Source organism: Anabrus simplex, chromosome 2, assembly GCF_040414725.1.
Source record: "Anabrus simplex isolate iqAnaSimp1 chromosome 2, ASM4041472v1, whole genome shotgun sequence".
Lineage (NCBI taxonomy): Eukaryota > Metazoa > Arthropoda > Insecta > Orthoptera > Tettigoniidae > Anabrus > Anabrus simplex.
In genome coordinates, this window is record NC_090266.1 from 838,062,883 (window position 1) to 838,076,356 (window position 13,474).

General features: G+C 35.9%; 1 protein-coding gene across 2 annotated transcripts in view; it reads left to right on the plus strand.

Annotated features, from left to right (window-relative positions):
* LOC136864500 (cytochrome P450 6j1) overlaps positions 1-13,474 on the plus strand; it is a 112,412-nt gene that overhangs the window by 81,865 nt on the left and 17,073 nt on the right. The window lies entirely within an intron of this gene.

The window sequence follows — 13,474 nt, forward strand, 5'->3', positions numbered from 1 at the left end:
TTGTTAGCTAATAATGGGACATGTTTCGCCTTCCCTGAAGGCATCATCAGCCATAGTCTTAACCTTAAATTAAAAATAAGCGTCTAAATAACATGTAGTAATGAAATGAATTTTAAAAATCTTGAAGAGATTTGAAGTAAAATAACATTAAAAATAACAATGATGGTTTGAAAATACAATGTGATGAGATACAATAGTGGAAGTATTAACAAAATTAACATTAGAAGGCTGCTAAAATAAGTACAATGGATAAAACAACAGATTGTTATACAATAAGTAGTAAGATTGCATAAAAGTAAAGTTGATAGTCAAGGCGGTTATAATTAGACGATGGCGAAAAATCTTATATAATCAAAGTAAAGAGGAGAGAATAAAAGTCGAAGTTAGTCGAGAGATCCAAAGTTCATCATGATCTTGAAGATAAAAGACGAAAGTCAGATGCATATGGTGAAGTTGAAGAACAGTTTCAAATAGGATCACTATGGACCATCTCAAAATTTGAAGTGATGTTCAAATGTTGTAAATTGTGAGTTTGTAGATATTCTAGTTGAAAAAGCATATAAAAGTGGAATCTGTAAATGGAAGCAAGAAACGTAGAGTTAATTGTGTGAAAAGATATTTGAAAAATATTGAAGTAGAATCGTATGCACTTACCATTTGACGGTGACAAAGATAGCTTGTAATATTATGAGTTAGAAGAATTTGCAACCGTAGACTTCTTGCTACGTGTGTTATAACTGAAGTTTTGTGCTGGAGGGGGATCTGTTTGCGTTGACGTAACTATTGGAGGGGGGCTGCTATTGGTGGGAGGGAAGGAAGAGAGTGTATTACTGCGCGTGTTGTAACGGTGTAAGGCTATTGGAGGGAGCGATGTTCCGGTGGGTGTGGCTATGGGTTTATTGGTTGTATTTGAATTAGCGGTACTAGCGGCGGGGGGAAGGGAGGGGGGTATATTAGCTGTAGGGGAGGTGGGAACCCTAATTGATGTGAGGTTGAAGATTTTTAAGAATTTGTTGGTGAGGGAAGTTGATTCTCGTAATAAAATAATAATCTGTTCATACAAGGGGCTTTTTTTATCAATAGTGTCGTTTAGATTTTTATCTTTATTAAAATGTTGGTCGAGGAAAATAAATAAGTTTTCATATTCTGTCATGAGTTTGCTTTTATCGACTCTTTTTAGGATATGGAGGTCTTGTTCTATTGTGGTGAATTTATGCCCGGTGTCCCTCATATGGTTGGCCATTGCGGAGAATTTGTTGTGTCTTTGGGCATTGTAATGCTCGGCATATCTGGTAGAGAAGCTGCGGCCAGTTTGGCCAACATAAGAAAAATTACATGTAGAGCATTTCAATCTGTATATTCCTGATCCAGAGTAACTATTGTCTGTGATGTTGATAGAGTTGTGATTGAAGAATAAATTACGATTAGTGTTTTTTGTTGTGTAGGCTATTTTTATTTCGTGCTTCATTAATGAATTGGTTATCGGGTAAATGCTATGGTTAGTGAACGTGAATTTAGCGTATTTTGGTTTGACGGGTTTTAATGGGGTTAAATTGGTAGCTAGTTTCAGTTTGGTTTTATTGATGATTTTATCAATCATACTCGTGTTAAATCCATTGAATTTAGCTATTTCCTTGATGAATAGTAATTCTTTCTTTAAATTAGTAGAGGACATAGGGATCTTTAATGCTCTATATATTAAACTGTGATAAGTGGCTTTTTTATGTGAGTTGGGATGTAAAGAATCATTTTTTATGGTTGTTGGAGAAAAGGTGGGTTTTCTGTATATTTGGAAGTCGAATTTGTTCAATGCTCGTGTGATTTTGATATCTAAGAAGTTCAAAGAGTTATTGAACTCATCTTCTTTAGTGAATTTAATATTATTATCTAAGTTGTTGAGGAATGATAGTATGTTATTGCTGTTGTTGATTTGTTTATCAATGATAGCTATGGTATCATGATAGCTATCATTGATAAACAAATCAACAACAGCAATAACATACTATCATTCCTCAACAACTTAGATAATAATATTAAATTCACTAAAGAAGATGAGTTCAATAACTCTTTGAACTTCTTAGATATCAAAATCACACGAGCATTGAACAAATTCGACTTCCAAATATACAGAAAACCCACCTTTTCTCCAACAACCACAAAAAATGATTCTTTACATCCCAACTCACATAAAAAAGCCACTTATCACAGTTTAATATATAGAGCATTAAAGATCCCTATGTCCTCTACTAATTTAAAGAAAGAATTACTATTCATCAAGGAAATAGCTAAATTCAATGGATTTAACACGAGTATGATTGATAAAATCATCAATAAAACCAAACTGAAACTAGCTACCAATTTAACCCCATTAAAACCCGTCAAACCAAAATACGCTAAATTCACGTTCACTAACCATAGCATTTACCCGATAACCAATTCATTAATGAAGCACGAAATAAAAATAGCCTACACAACAAAAAACACTAATCGTAATTTATTCTTCAATCACAACTCTATCAACATCACAGACAATAGTTACTCTGGATCAGGAATATACAGATTGAAATGCTCTACATGTAATTTTTCTTATGTTGGCCAAACTGGCCGCAGCTTCTCTACCAGATATGCCGAGCATTACAATGCCCAAAGACACAACAAATTCTCCGCAATGGCCAACCATACGAGGGACACCGGGCATAAATTCACCACAATAGAACAAGACCTCCATATCCTAAAAAGAGTCGATAAAAGCAAACTCATGACAGAATATGAAAACTTATTTATTTTCCTCGACCAACATTTTAATAAAGATAAAAATCTAAACGACACTATTGATAAAAAAAGCCCCTTGTATGAACAGATTATTATTTTATTACGAGAATCAACTTCCCTCACCAACAAATTCTTAAAAATCTTCAACCTCACATCAATTAGAGTTCCCACCTCCCCTACAGCTAATATACCCCCCTCCCTTCCCCCCGCCGCTAGTACCGCTAATTCAAATACAACCAATAAACCCATAGCCACACCCACCGGAACATCGCTCCCTCCAATAGCCTTACACCGTTACAACACGCGCAGTAATACACTCTCTTCCTTCCCTCCCACCAATAGCAGCCCCCCTCCAATAGTTACGTCAACGCAAACAGATCCCCCTCCAGCACAAAACTTCAGTTATAACACACGTAGCAAGAAGTCTACGGTTGCAAATTCTTCTAACTCATAATATTACAAGCTATCTTTGTCACCGTCAAATGGTAAGTGCATACGATTCTACTTCAATATTTTTCAAATATCTTTTCACACAATTAACTCTACGTTTCTTGCTTCCATTTACAGATTCCACTTTTATATGCTTTTTCAACTAGAATATCTACAAACTCACAATTTACAACATTTGAACATCACTTCAAATTTTGAGATGGTCCATAGTGATCCTATTTGAAACTGTTCTTCAACTTCACCATATGCATCTGACTTTCGTCTTTTATCTTCAAGATCATGATGAACTTTGGATCTCTCGACTAACTTCGACTTTTATTCTCTCCTCTTTACTTTGATTATATAAGATTTTTCGCCATCGTCTAATTATAACCGCCTTGACTATCAACTTTACTTTTATGCAATCTTACTACTTATTGTATAACAATCTGTTGTTTTATCCATTGTACTTATTTTAGCAGCCTTCTAATGTTAATTTTGTTAATACTTCCACTATTGTATCTCATCACATTGTATTTTCAAACCATCATTGTTATTTTTAATGTTATTTTACTTCAAATCTCTTCAAGATTTTTAAAATTCATTTCATTACTACATGTTATTTAGACGCTTATTTTTAATTTAAGGTTAAGACTATGGCTGATGATGCCTTCAGGGAAGGCGAAACATGTCCCATTATTAGCTAACAAATTTATGTAAATCATCCAAGACGATTTTGTATTGATTAGGTGGTCTAATAAATAACTTAATGTTATTATTTCAATCTAATATCATCAATACGGACCAAAAATGATATTTATTACATGTAAAGACCCATCTGTGTCGGGGTGACATAAAGCCAGTTTAAGGAAAAGTAGGTTGGTGGACGATAACAAAATAGTATCGTATTACCCACATCGTATTGTAGACAGTGCATGAAGTGTACTCGTGAATGTGCAAGGACAACATTCTCAAAATATAAATGTACTATATTCTAATACACCTTACATTCATATTACATGACAGTTGTTACATTACCATTTCGTTGATTGTATCTAACAATTTTCCAAACTTTATAAATTTGGCTTTACATAATGACTTAGTGAATTTGTCTGCAATATTTTCATTTGAATCTACTTGAACACTGTCTATTATACCATTCATATAGCACTCATTAACAAAATGATAATGTACTCCTATGTACTTCAAATTCTTTGTAAAATGACGATGCCTAGCCATAATCAAGGCTCCCAAACTGTCTTCATACAAACTAATAGGTTTCTCAAAATTTACATGAAAAATTTGTATTATATTTCTTATGAGTTTTATTTTGCTTACAGCTTCTGATTATGCTACACACTCCATGAAGGTTGAGGATTTGGTAATGCTTCCCTGTTTTCTAGTTTTCCAAAATACTACATTTGCGATACTCCCATTACATAGCCTAAGGTGATCTGTGCTATTAGCTGCCCAATATGCATATATGAAACAGTTGAGAGTTGCAATGTTTTTCCTTTTTACAGTACCTTAGTTTCAATTCTTTAGTTAAATACGAATACTTCAAGACTTTCAATGCAGACTTAAAATGGGTTTCGTTATAACAATTCTGGAAAATGCTTAAGTACCACAATTAAAGGCCAATGACCTAGATGCCAGGCCCCTTTAAACAACAAGCATCATCGTCAAGTAATTAATACTGTAACTTGTATCTGGTCTTGTTCCTGAACTGATGTACAAAAGTGCACCTATTAAGCTTCTGTATCTAATATTGTGACTTATTTCTTGTGCTGGTTGTAGTTCTAGATTTACTTCCATCAGGGTATTACACAACACTGAATTTGCACTCTTGTATTTCACAGCTAGAGAATCAGTCTTTCTTGACTCACTGCCATTACATTTTTGTTTCTGAGATATTTCTTTACTTCACCTAAATCTTTCATTCTGAATCACTGTGACTATAAATTCTTAAAGTTTTCTATTTTGTCTTTCCTTTTACAACAAATTAGCAAGTCATCAACAAACATAATTACATCGTTTCTATCTTGCTTAGCATTAAAGGCACTGATCATATTTCCTTCTCACAAAACCTAAATTCTTTATAAATTTATCAAAACAATCATACCATGCTTGAGGACTTCCTCCAAAACCATTTAATGCTTTATTTAGTTTACAAACCTTCTTTGTACCATCCTCTTAGTTGCTTTACATAAATTTAAGAGCAGCAGGATCCCCAGACAGAACCTTACCCACTGTTTCTACATGCATTAGTTCAATAGTTAAATTTTCTCGACAACAATAAGATAAAATATTTTCAATGTCTACATGTTAACAACAGGTGAACAAATATCATCTATAATTTCCTTTTGTTGAAAACCCTCATAGCTAACCTAGCTTTATAATTGTTTTCTGACTTTTTGGTATAAACCCACTTTACATCAAGAGCACTTTTGTTCTCTGTCTTTTGATTCATTTTCAAGTCTTATATTTTTATTCAAATAGTCATTTTCTCTATTCATTGCTTGTTTCCAGTATTCTGACTCATTACTATTTATTACCTCCTCAAAATTAACTGGACTATCTGCACTACAAAAGTGTATGTAAATGAAGTTATTATAAATATAGCTATCATCAAATCTACCTGGTAATCTACTTTCCCTATTTGACCTCCTCATTTCTTATATTTGTTCTTGTTCATGTTTATTCGCAACAATTTTTTAGTTTTCTTCTCTATCTTCCCATTCAAATTCATTTTTACTCTCAGAATCATTTGAGCATTCACTCCCTGAATCATAATCTTTCAAACCAATAAATTTGACATTTTCTTCTATGATATCTACATGTCTTGTAATGATGATTGTATTTTTTTTCCAACACCCTGTAACCAATTTACAGTAGAAGTCCGCTATAGCGAGTACGGCATATAACGAGAACTCCGTTATAGCGACGACTTTTTTCTGTCCCTTCAAAATTCCTATATTAAACTGTGTATCATCCTTCGGTTACAGCGAGAACCCTATCACTGGCGCATCCGTTATTACGAGCGATTAAGCGTGCGCGCGTTTTCCGTTACCGATAATTATGCACCACAGCGATGATATTGCATGCGATCGATTACCTTCGGCATCGTGTCCTCGCTATGTGCACTAGCGATTTCCCTCGTCGACATTCGTAGGCGATGTCGGAGTCGATTAGTAATACCCTCGACAGCTGTTCCGTAAAGAAAATTCGAAATGAAAGAGAACATATTTTCGTAATAAATGCGTAAATGTGTCCGATAACGGTTGTTAAATCGTTAAAAATTAAGGCTGACTAAACGACCGCTTAATTTTGAGGCTAAATACTGCACTTAAGTAAGAATGGGATACACCTCGAGATATGGCAGAGTACCGTACATCACTGATTTCAGAGGATATTTCATATCTTCTCCCGTTTAGTTACGGCTATTTACATGTAAATTTTTCGCGAGGAGGTTTTTCTCTACATGCATTTCAAATATGTTTTTATGTTAGGCTACATATACGGTTATGTTAAGTGACGCTGTTTGAAGAAGAAAGCTGAGGTGTTTGCCACATAAATCTCTGGAATGATACCGTATTTTTCCGAATCCAAGACTTTTTTTCTCAGAATCTCATGCGAAAACTCAAAGGTTGTTGCATTCGCGGCCTAACAGTAAGTTAATGGATAGGCCTACCACTAGCAACTACCGCGGTAACCACGCTGCTTCTTGTCACACGCGCATAACTCGTTGACAATAAACGACCGCCTCTTTACTACACATCGCTAGCCGCGACAACCGGTTGTGCAGTGCCTGGGTGTTTCTCAAATCTGCAGAATGGCATCAAAACATGCGACCCTTCGAATTCTTAGAAAGGCCATGGCTACTCAGTGGCAGAGTCATAACGCGTCTATTGTACTTGACGCTTAGTAAAATTAAGTTTTATACACAGCAGGAATATTTTCGTGATGGATAGTCGTATTGTAAAGATACGTGGAAAAGGTATTGCCGGCAAATTTTCAACGGGTTCTAGTCGATATTATGATGCCAATTTTAAGTTAATGTTTATTAAACACTCGGAAATGTAGAATAATTGTGCAGCCGCAAGAAAATACGGCATAGGCCTAACTAAAGCCAATATTTGACGTTAGCGTGAAGACAAAGAGCTAAAAAAATGCGTACTGCACAAAAAATGCATTCAGTGGTCCGCAACAAGGACGCTTTAAAGAAGTCGAAGGTGAAAATTATGAGGAATGTGCACGAAAACCGCAAGGGCGGAATGGCCATACCGTGGCGCAATAAACTCGTTCGTTGACTTTCAACGTTCGCGATTAAGCCTATACATCGCTAGCCGCTGAATTTGGCCGAACCCGACAAGCGAGACGTGCGTGTAGCGGTAGCCGGTTATATCTGACGCTGCGTAAAAGTAACAGTTTTATAGACAGCAAGAATAATTTCCTGATGGATCGTTGTATTGTAGAGACGCATGGAATAGGTATTGCCGGAAAATTTTCAACAAGGAAAAGTGGGGTTCATCTTGGATTTGGAGAAATACGCTACTATATTTTTTTCAGAAATAAATTAAACATACACTTTCACCTAGTATCGGATTACGAAAAATAACAAACACGTAAGCCGTAGTGTGGATATAATCTGCGGAAACACAAGTTTTGAACAAACGGATTGCCGTTTCATACCGATTTTAATGTGCATGAAGGGTTTTCCGACTTTTATAAAAAAATCTGATATAACGACAATCCGTTATAGCGAGTGAATTTTTCGCTGTTGTGAATTCTCGCTATAACGGACTTCTACTGTAATTATAACCTAATAAAATCCCCAAATCAGCTTTTATTACCATTAATAAGACATCATCATCATCATACTTCCTCAGTTGTTAATGAACATTGCATGTGCATGAGAGGCACATGTTTTAACTTTAAGAAAGATGTTACAAATAGTCTAAATTAACATAGACATTGTCTACATGATTGTGTGCACAAAGATAATAAACATTTAAAACAAGGTCTAACACATTAAAAACCCTGTATACACAGTATGTATCAAATACATTCAACTTGAGTCTTAAAAGAAGTTCAAAGTCCAAATTAAAATCTAAAATCAAAAGATATAACACAAATTTTTCATGTAAATTTTGAGAAACCTATTAGTTTGTATGAAGACAGTTTGGGAGCCTTGATTATGGCTAGGCATCGTCATTTTACAAAGAATTTGAAGTACATAGGAGTACATTATCATTTTGTTAATGAGTGCTATATGAATGGTATAATAGACAGTGTTCAAGTAGATTCAAATGAAAATATTGCAGACAAATTCACTAAGTCATTATGTAAAGCCAAATTTATAAAGTTTGGAAAATTGTTAGATACAATCAACGAAATGGTAATGTAACAACTGTCATGTAATATGAATGTAAGGTGTATTAGAATATAGTACATTTATATTCTGAGATATTTTAAATGGGACCATTGTAATTTGGTAGAGTAAAAGAGAACGTTGACTTTGACATGCAGGCACCCTAAATAGCATCAAATCAAAATGTTTGCGCACAGTAGCTGAGGTCATCTGATTTTAAAATTCTTTTCTGTAGTGGAAAATTCCCCACCCACCATTATACCCAAATATCGGCATTTTGCCCCATAATGTTACCCCATCTTGTTGACATGCACCAGTACTTATACAAAACCAGATGTTTACTATGATGATGTATATATATTTTAAAAACTAGTATTATTGTTCCCTCTAGTCAATACATTCAAATGTATTCACAATTTAGGACTGCAAAAACATTACATTAAAAGTAACAGTACATGTTTTGGCCTCATTAGGCCATCTTCAGCTGCATAGAACTAACATTGGCTGAGAATTAATAATGATGTACCCAAGAGATATAAACACTGGCTGCTCACCATTGCCATTGCAGTTTGAATCCAATGCATGCAAGTTTTCTGAAATGGAAGATCATGTCCCTCTAGTCAAGATTACACATTCAACCATATGCCGCCACCCCCTCCGCTCCCTCACCCTCACATAAAAGTCACAAGTTTGTATATTTGAAAACTTGCGATAAAACTGTATGAAGCATCTATGAACATACATGTTCCAGTAACTTTTTATTGAGCAATCCCCTTAAAAACACTGTATATATACATATATATATATCTCCTTCTATTTTTCTCTATATGTATTAGTTTTCCTACTGTTTTAGAATTTAATAAATTTGCTTCTGGAATGTTAGGAAATGCAATGTTGGCAGGATGATAGAGGGTATCTGTACACACAGAGCACTCTAAAATTTTTGAAGAACCTTTTGTGACAAATCCTGGTATTCAACTACTTCAGCCATACAATAATCATGTTTAACAGTTTCATCACAGTCCTATGAACAGTGATTGTCCAGTTTAGTCTTTATATTATCTATTGAAGACGAGACTTTATGAGCTCAAGAAATGCTTGAAAAGTTGTAGAAAGTAATATAAGTTCCTTTTTGGTATTTGGTTTACGTCACACCAACTCAGAGAGTCTTCATGGCAACAGTGGGATAAGACAGGTCTAGGACTGTGTAGAAAACAATGATGGCTTGTATTAAGGTGCAGCTCCAGCATTTACCTGGTGTGAAATTGGCTGCCTACAGTGGGGCTCGAAGCCACTATCTCTGAATACAAGCTATCAGCAACACATCTCGAACCCCTTAGCCAACTTGCTTAATAATATAAAATTTATCTTCATTCTGCAGTGTCTCACAATTTCTAAATTTCAGTGGCTTTAAGAAAAAAAGCATTGTTGAATGGTCATTCTAGAAATAAAGTGGTATTATAATTCTGAAAATCTTTCATAAAGAATCCTAGTTGAAATTCACAGATAACACATACTGCAACATTCTAGCAAGCATTTTGAAATGCCTTTAGTTGGTTTTAAAGTTACCCTCAAACCCTCTGCTGTGCTACTGGTTAAAAAGCTGTTCTTATGAATTTTTTTGAGATTAATCTAGTCATTGTAATCCTTCTTCAGTTATTGCAAAGTATATGCTGTCCTTTCTTATTGCTTCTGCATTAAATTGTCTGTATAAAGCATTCAAGAAATTGTTCATTTTAAAAGTAAATAAAATAGTAGACTCTGTATTCCCTAATCAGTTGGCCTGTCATCTTGAATAAAATACAAACCCACTGGCAGTTGAATTAATAAATGATTGTGATATGTATATTACTCTTCCTTTTTTGCCTGGAGTTTTAGGATTCACATGTGCCTGAGTCAGTTTAGGACATACTTATAGATGAGTTGCATGTACCATGTCAGTAACAATTAAGCTTTCATAGTGACACCACTTCATAATGCTTCCCTCAGAAACAAACTGGTTATTGTTATGTAGACGGTTTCATATACATACACAAATATTGCAAAGAAATAATTTAAACATTCCTTCTTCCCTGTAATGCTGAATTCTTTCTTTCCAGACACCCCGGTTTGTTGATACACCATCAGCAACAATTCCGTTGAACATGTGTTCCAGACATCACAATTATTATTATTGATGTTGTTGTTATTGCAGAGTTTCCGTGGCTCACAGGCGAATAAGAAAATGCCTGGGTTGAATGGGACAAGGAATTAACTAGAGCAGAATTTAACACAACAAATTTGGGCGTTTTATTTATTTCTTTTTTTTTTTAATTGAGAGATAGAAAAACAGAATGAATAACAAACAATAGAACAAGTTATTAACAAGCTCAACAGCTCTAACAATATCGGAGACTTAGAATCCGAACATCAGGGACAAAAACTTGCGATACTTACAAGTTGGTTAAATTACATAGAGAAGAGCATAATTGCTCCGGACATGTACAATATTTTACAAGAGCAAGGTTTGCTCTTAGCGGTTACATTACACAGGAGTCTGAGTTCCAAAATACCATAGTCAAGCCTCTCAGAGGCAATAACAATAATATTAAGCACTGTTCCTAAAGGGAAACCAAATGCAGAAACGGTTACAAAATAAATAGGGGCATTATTGCCCATACTACATGGCATTAACAGTAAAAAGAAAAGGGTTGCACATAACCAGCCATAAACAAAAGGCAAGGAGGGAAAACACCCGCACTCATTATAGAAATTGCTAAGTGGGCTTATGGCCCAATGATACGAGGCTGATCCTATGATACAAGGTGTGACTAAAGCAGGAACATATAAAAGCGAGACAAGATTGACCAAATTTTGAGGTTGAAAACTTTAGTCACCCAATGCAAGGTTGAATGGGAAACAACAGAGGGTCATCACTCTTTGTTCTCTTACATTACATATTTCCAAGTAGAAAATAAAAATAGAGTCCTCAGACTTCACCTGCATTGAAACAACCAGTTTACAAAATTACATTAAAACAAAACTAGTGAAACCTTCCCCCCAAAATACCCGCAGGTGCTATCACATGTTTAGATAAAATTCTGCCGTTACCTTTTGTCGCTGGGTGTTCTTCAAGCGGGCCTCGCCCCTGCCTCCTGGGCTTCCATCAAGTCACACTCACAAACACTGGAGCAATTCGGACACGACAGCCCTATAAAGTGCCCTACTTTTATAGTTCTGTAAGGGGAAGCGTCCAGAACACTTAACTGATAAGCTGGATTCCTGTACACATCCCAAGTTTTAATTGGCACGAGAACATACTTTGCAGGCCTCTGATAGGTAGATTACAATCGAGGAAGAACCAGCTGAAGTGTTGACGACTTCGGTACATTAAAAAACAATCCTCAGAAAAAGGTTTACTAACTCCAAAAATAAATATTACTCTATTAAAATTCACAGCCTGTTTCCAGTGATTTGACCAGTCAGGAATGGAATGAATGAAGCCCCACTTAGCGGCGAGGATAGGAATTGTGCCAGCTGCCGAAACCTGTCGCACTCCTGTGAGGCAATGATTAATGACTGACAGATGAAATGAAATGATAGTGGAGAGTGTTGCTGGAATGAAAGATCACAGGGAAAACTGGAGTACCCGGAGATAAACCTGTCCTGCCTCCGCTTTGTCCAGCATAAATATCACACGGAGTGACTGGGATTTGAACCACAGAACCCAGCGGTGAGAGGCTGCTGCCTGAGCCACGGAGGCTCCAAATATTACTATATCCAGTCGTTCATTTTAGTCCAGTAGAGGTAGCAAACAAATAGGCCAACATGTGCTAACCATTTAGCTCATACTATACATACCGGTATCAAAATATTGCAACCGTGATATAAGCCTACGAGATGAAAATGAAAAGTGTGACTTTTATGCCGTTTCGTTTCACATCTTTTTACACATTTCTTAATAATTAAAAACCTTTATGTTCAGTTCTCTTATTGCAAATTAAAGATATATATAGATATTACGGCGATAACCTGTATTTAGAAAAAGATACCGTAGAACCTTTGCGAACAATAGGTTAGATATCCAACACGGTGCGGTTCCTGCAGCTCAGCTCAGACAATGTCACGGAGGTTAGAAATTCAACGCGGCGCGTCTCGAACGATGTCATAGCAGCTTGTGCGAAGCTTTCAACTTAAGAACTAGTTACAAGACTAGGCTATGATAAAATATTATTGGTCTGGCTTGGTTAGGTCCGGCTTGTAACAAGACCATTGTGCAGAGGGCAACTGAGCAGTCAACAGGCCTCTAGCATCCCACTCACTCCACAAGGTACAATGCGATTAATCACCCTGTGACTGATTAAAACGTATCTGACGCACTACGCGATTTTCTCTTTTTTTCAATTAAGTTGGCAGCCCTAGTCAGCCTACACCAGCACAGAAAATGGTGGCAAATTTGAGTTTTACGCTGTCTAAGTTTTAATTCTTGTAAATAAGGATACTTCTAGGGGTGGTTAGTGGGCCGTGGAGAAGCGTTGACACCAGGAGGCTAGTAGTGAGGTTGCGCATGAATAACCTGCGCACATCACTCCAGCCTACAAGATCCTTGTTCAAGACTAACAACTCCGAATCGCTCGTACATTCTCGTGTAATAGGGTGCTGCTTTGGTGCTATTATATGCTAAGTGTATTGAGCAGTCCCTCTAAATTAAAAAAACCTTTTGCGTATATTTTTCTTACATACGATTGATCAATGCAGGAAAATTGTGACCGAGGACAAATATTTTTCGACGATCGTTCGAGAAACGATAGATGCGGGGAAATTTAACTTTGGATTATATGGAACATTTTTGGGACCAAATAAATTCAACGATGAATACGGGAAAACGACATTTCAGGGAACGATGCATCGATGTTCTACTGT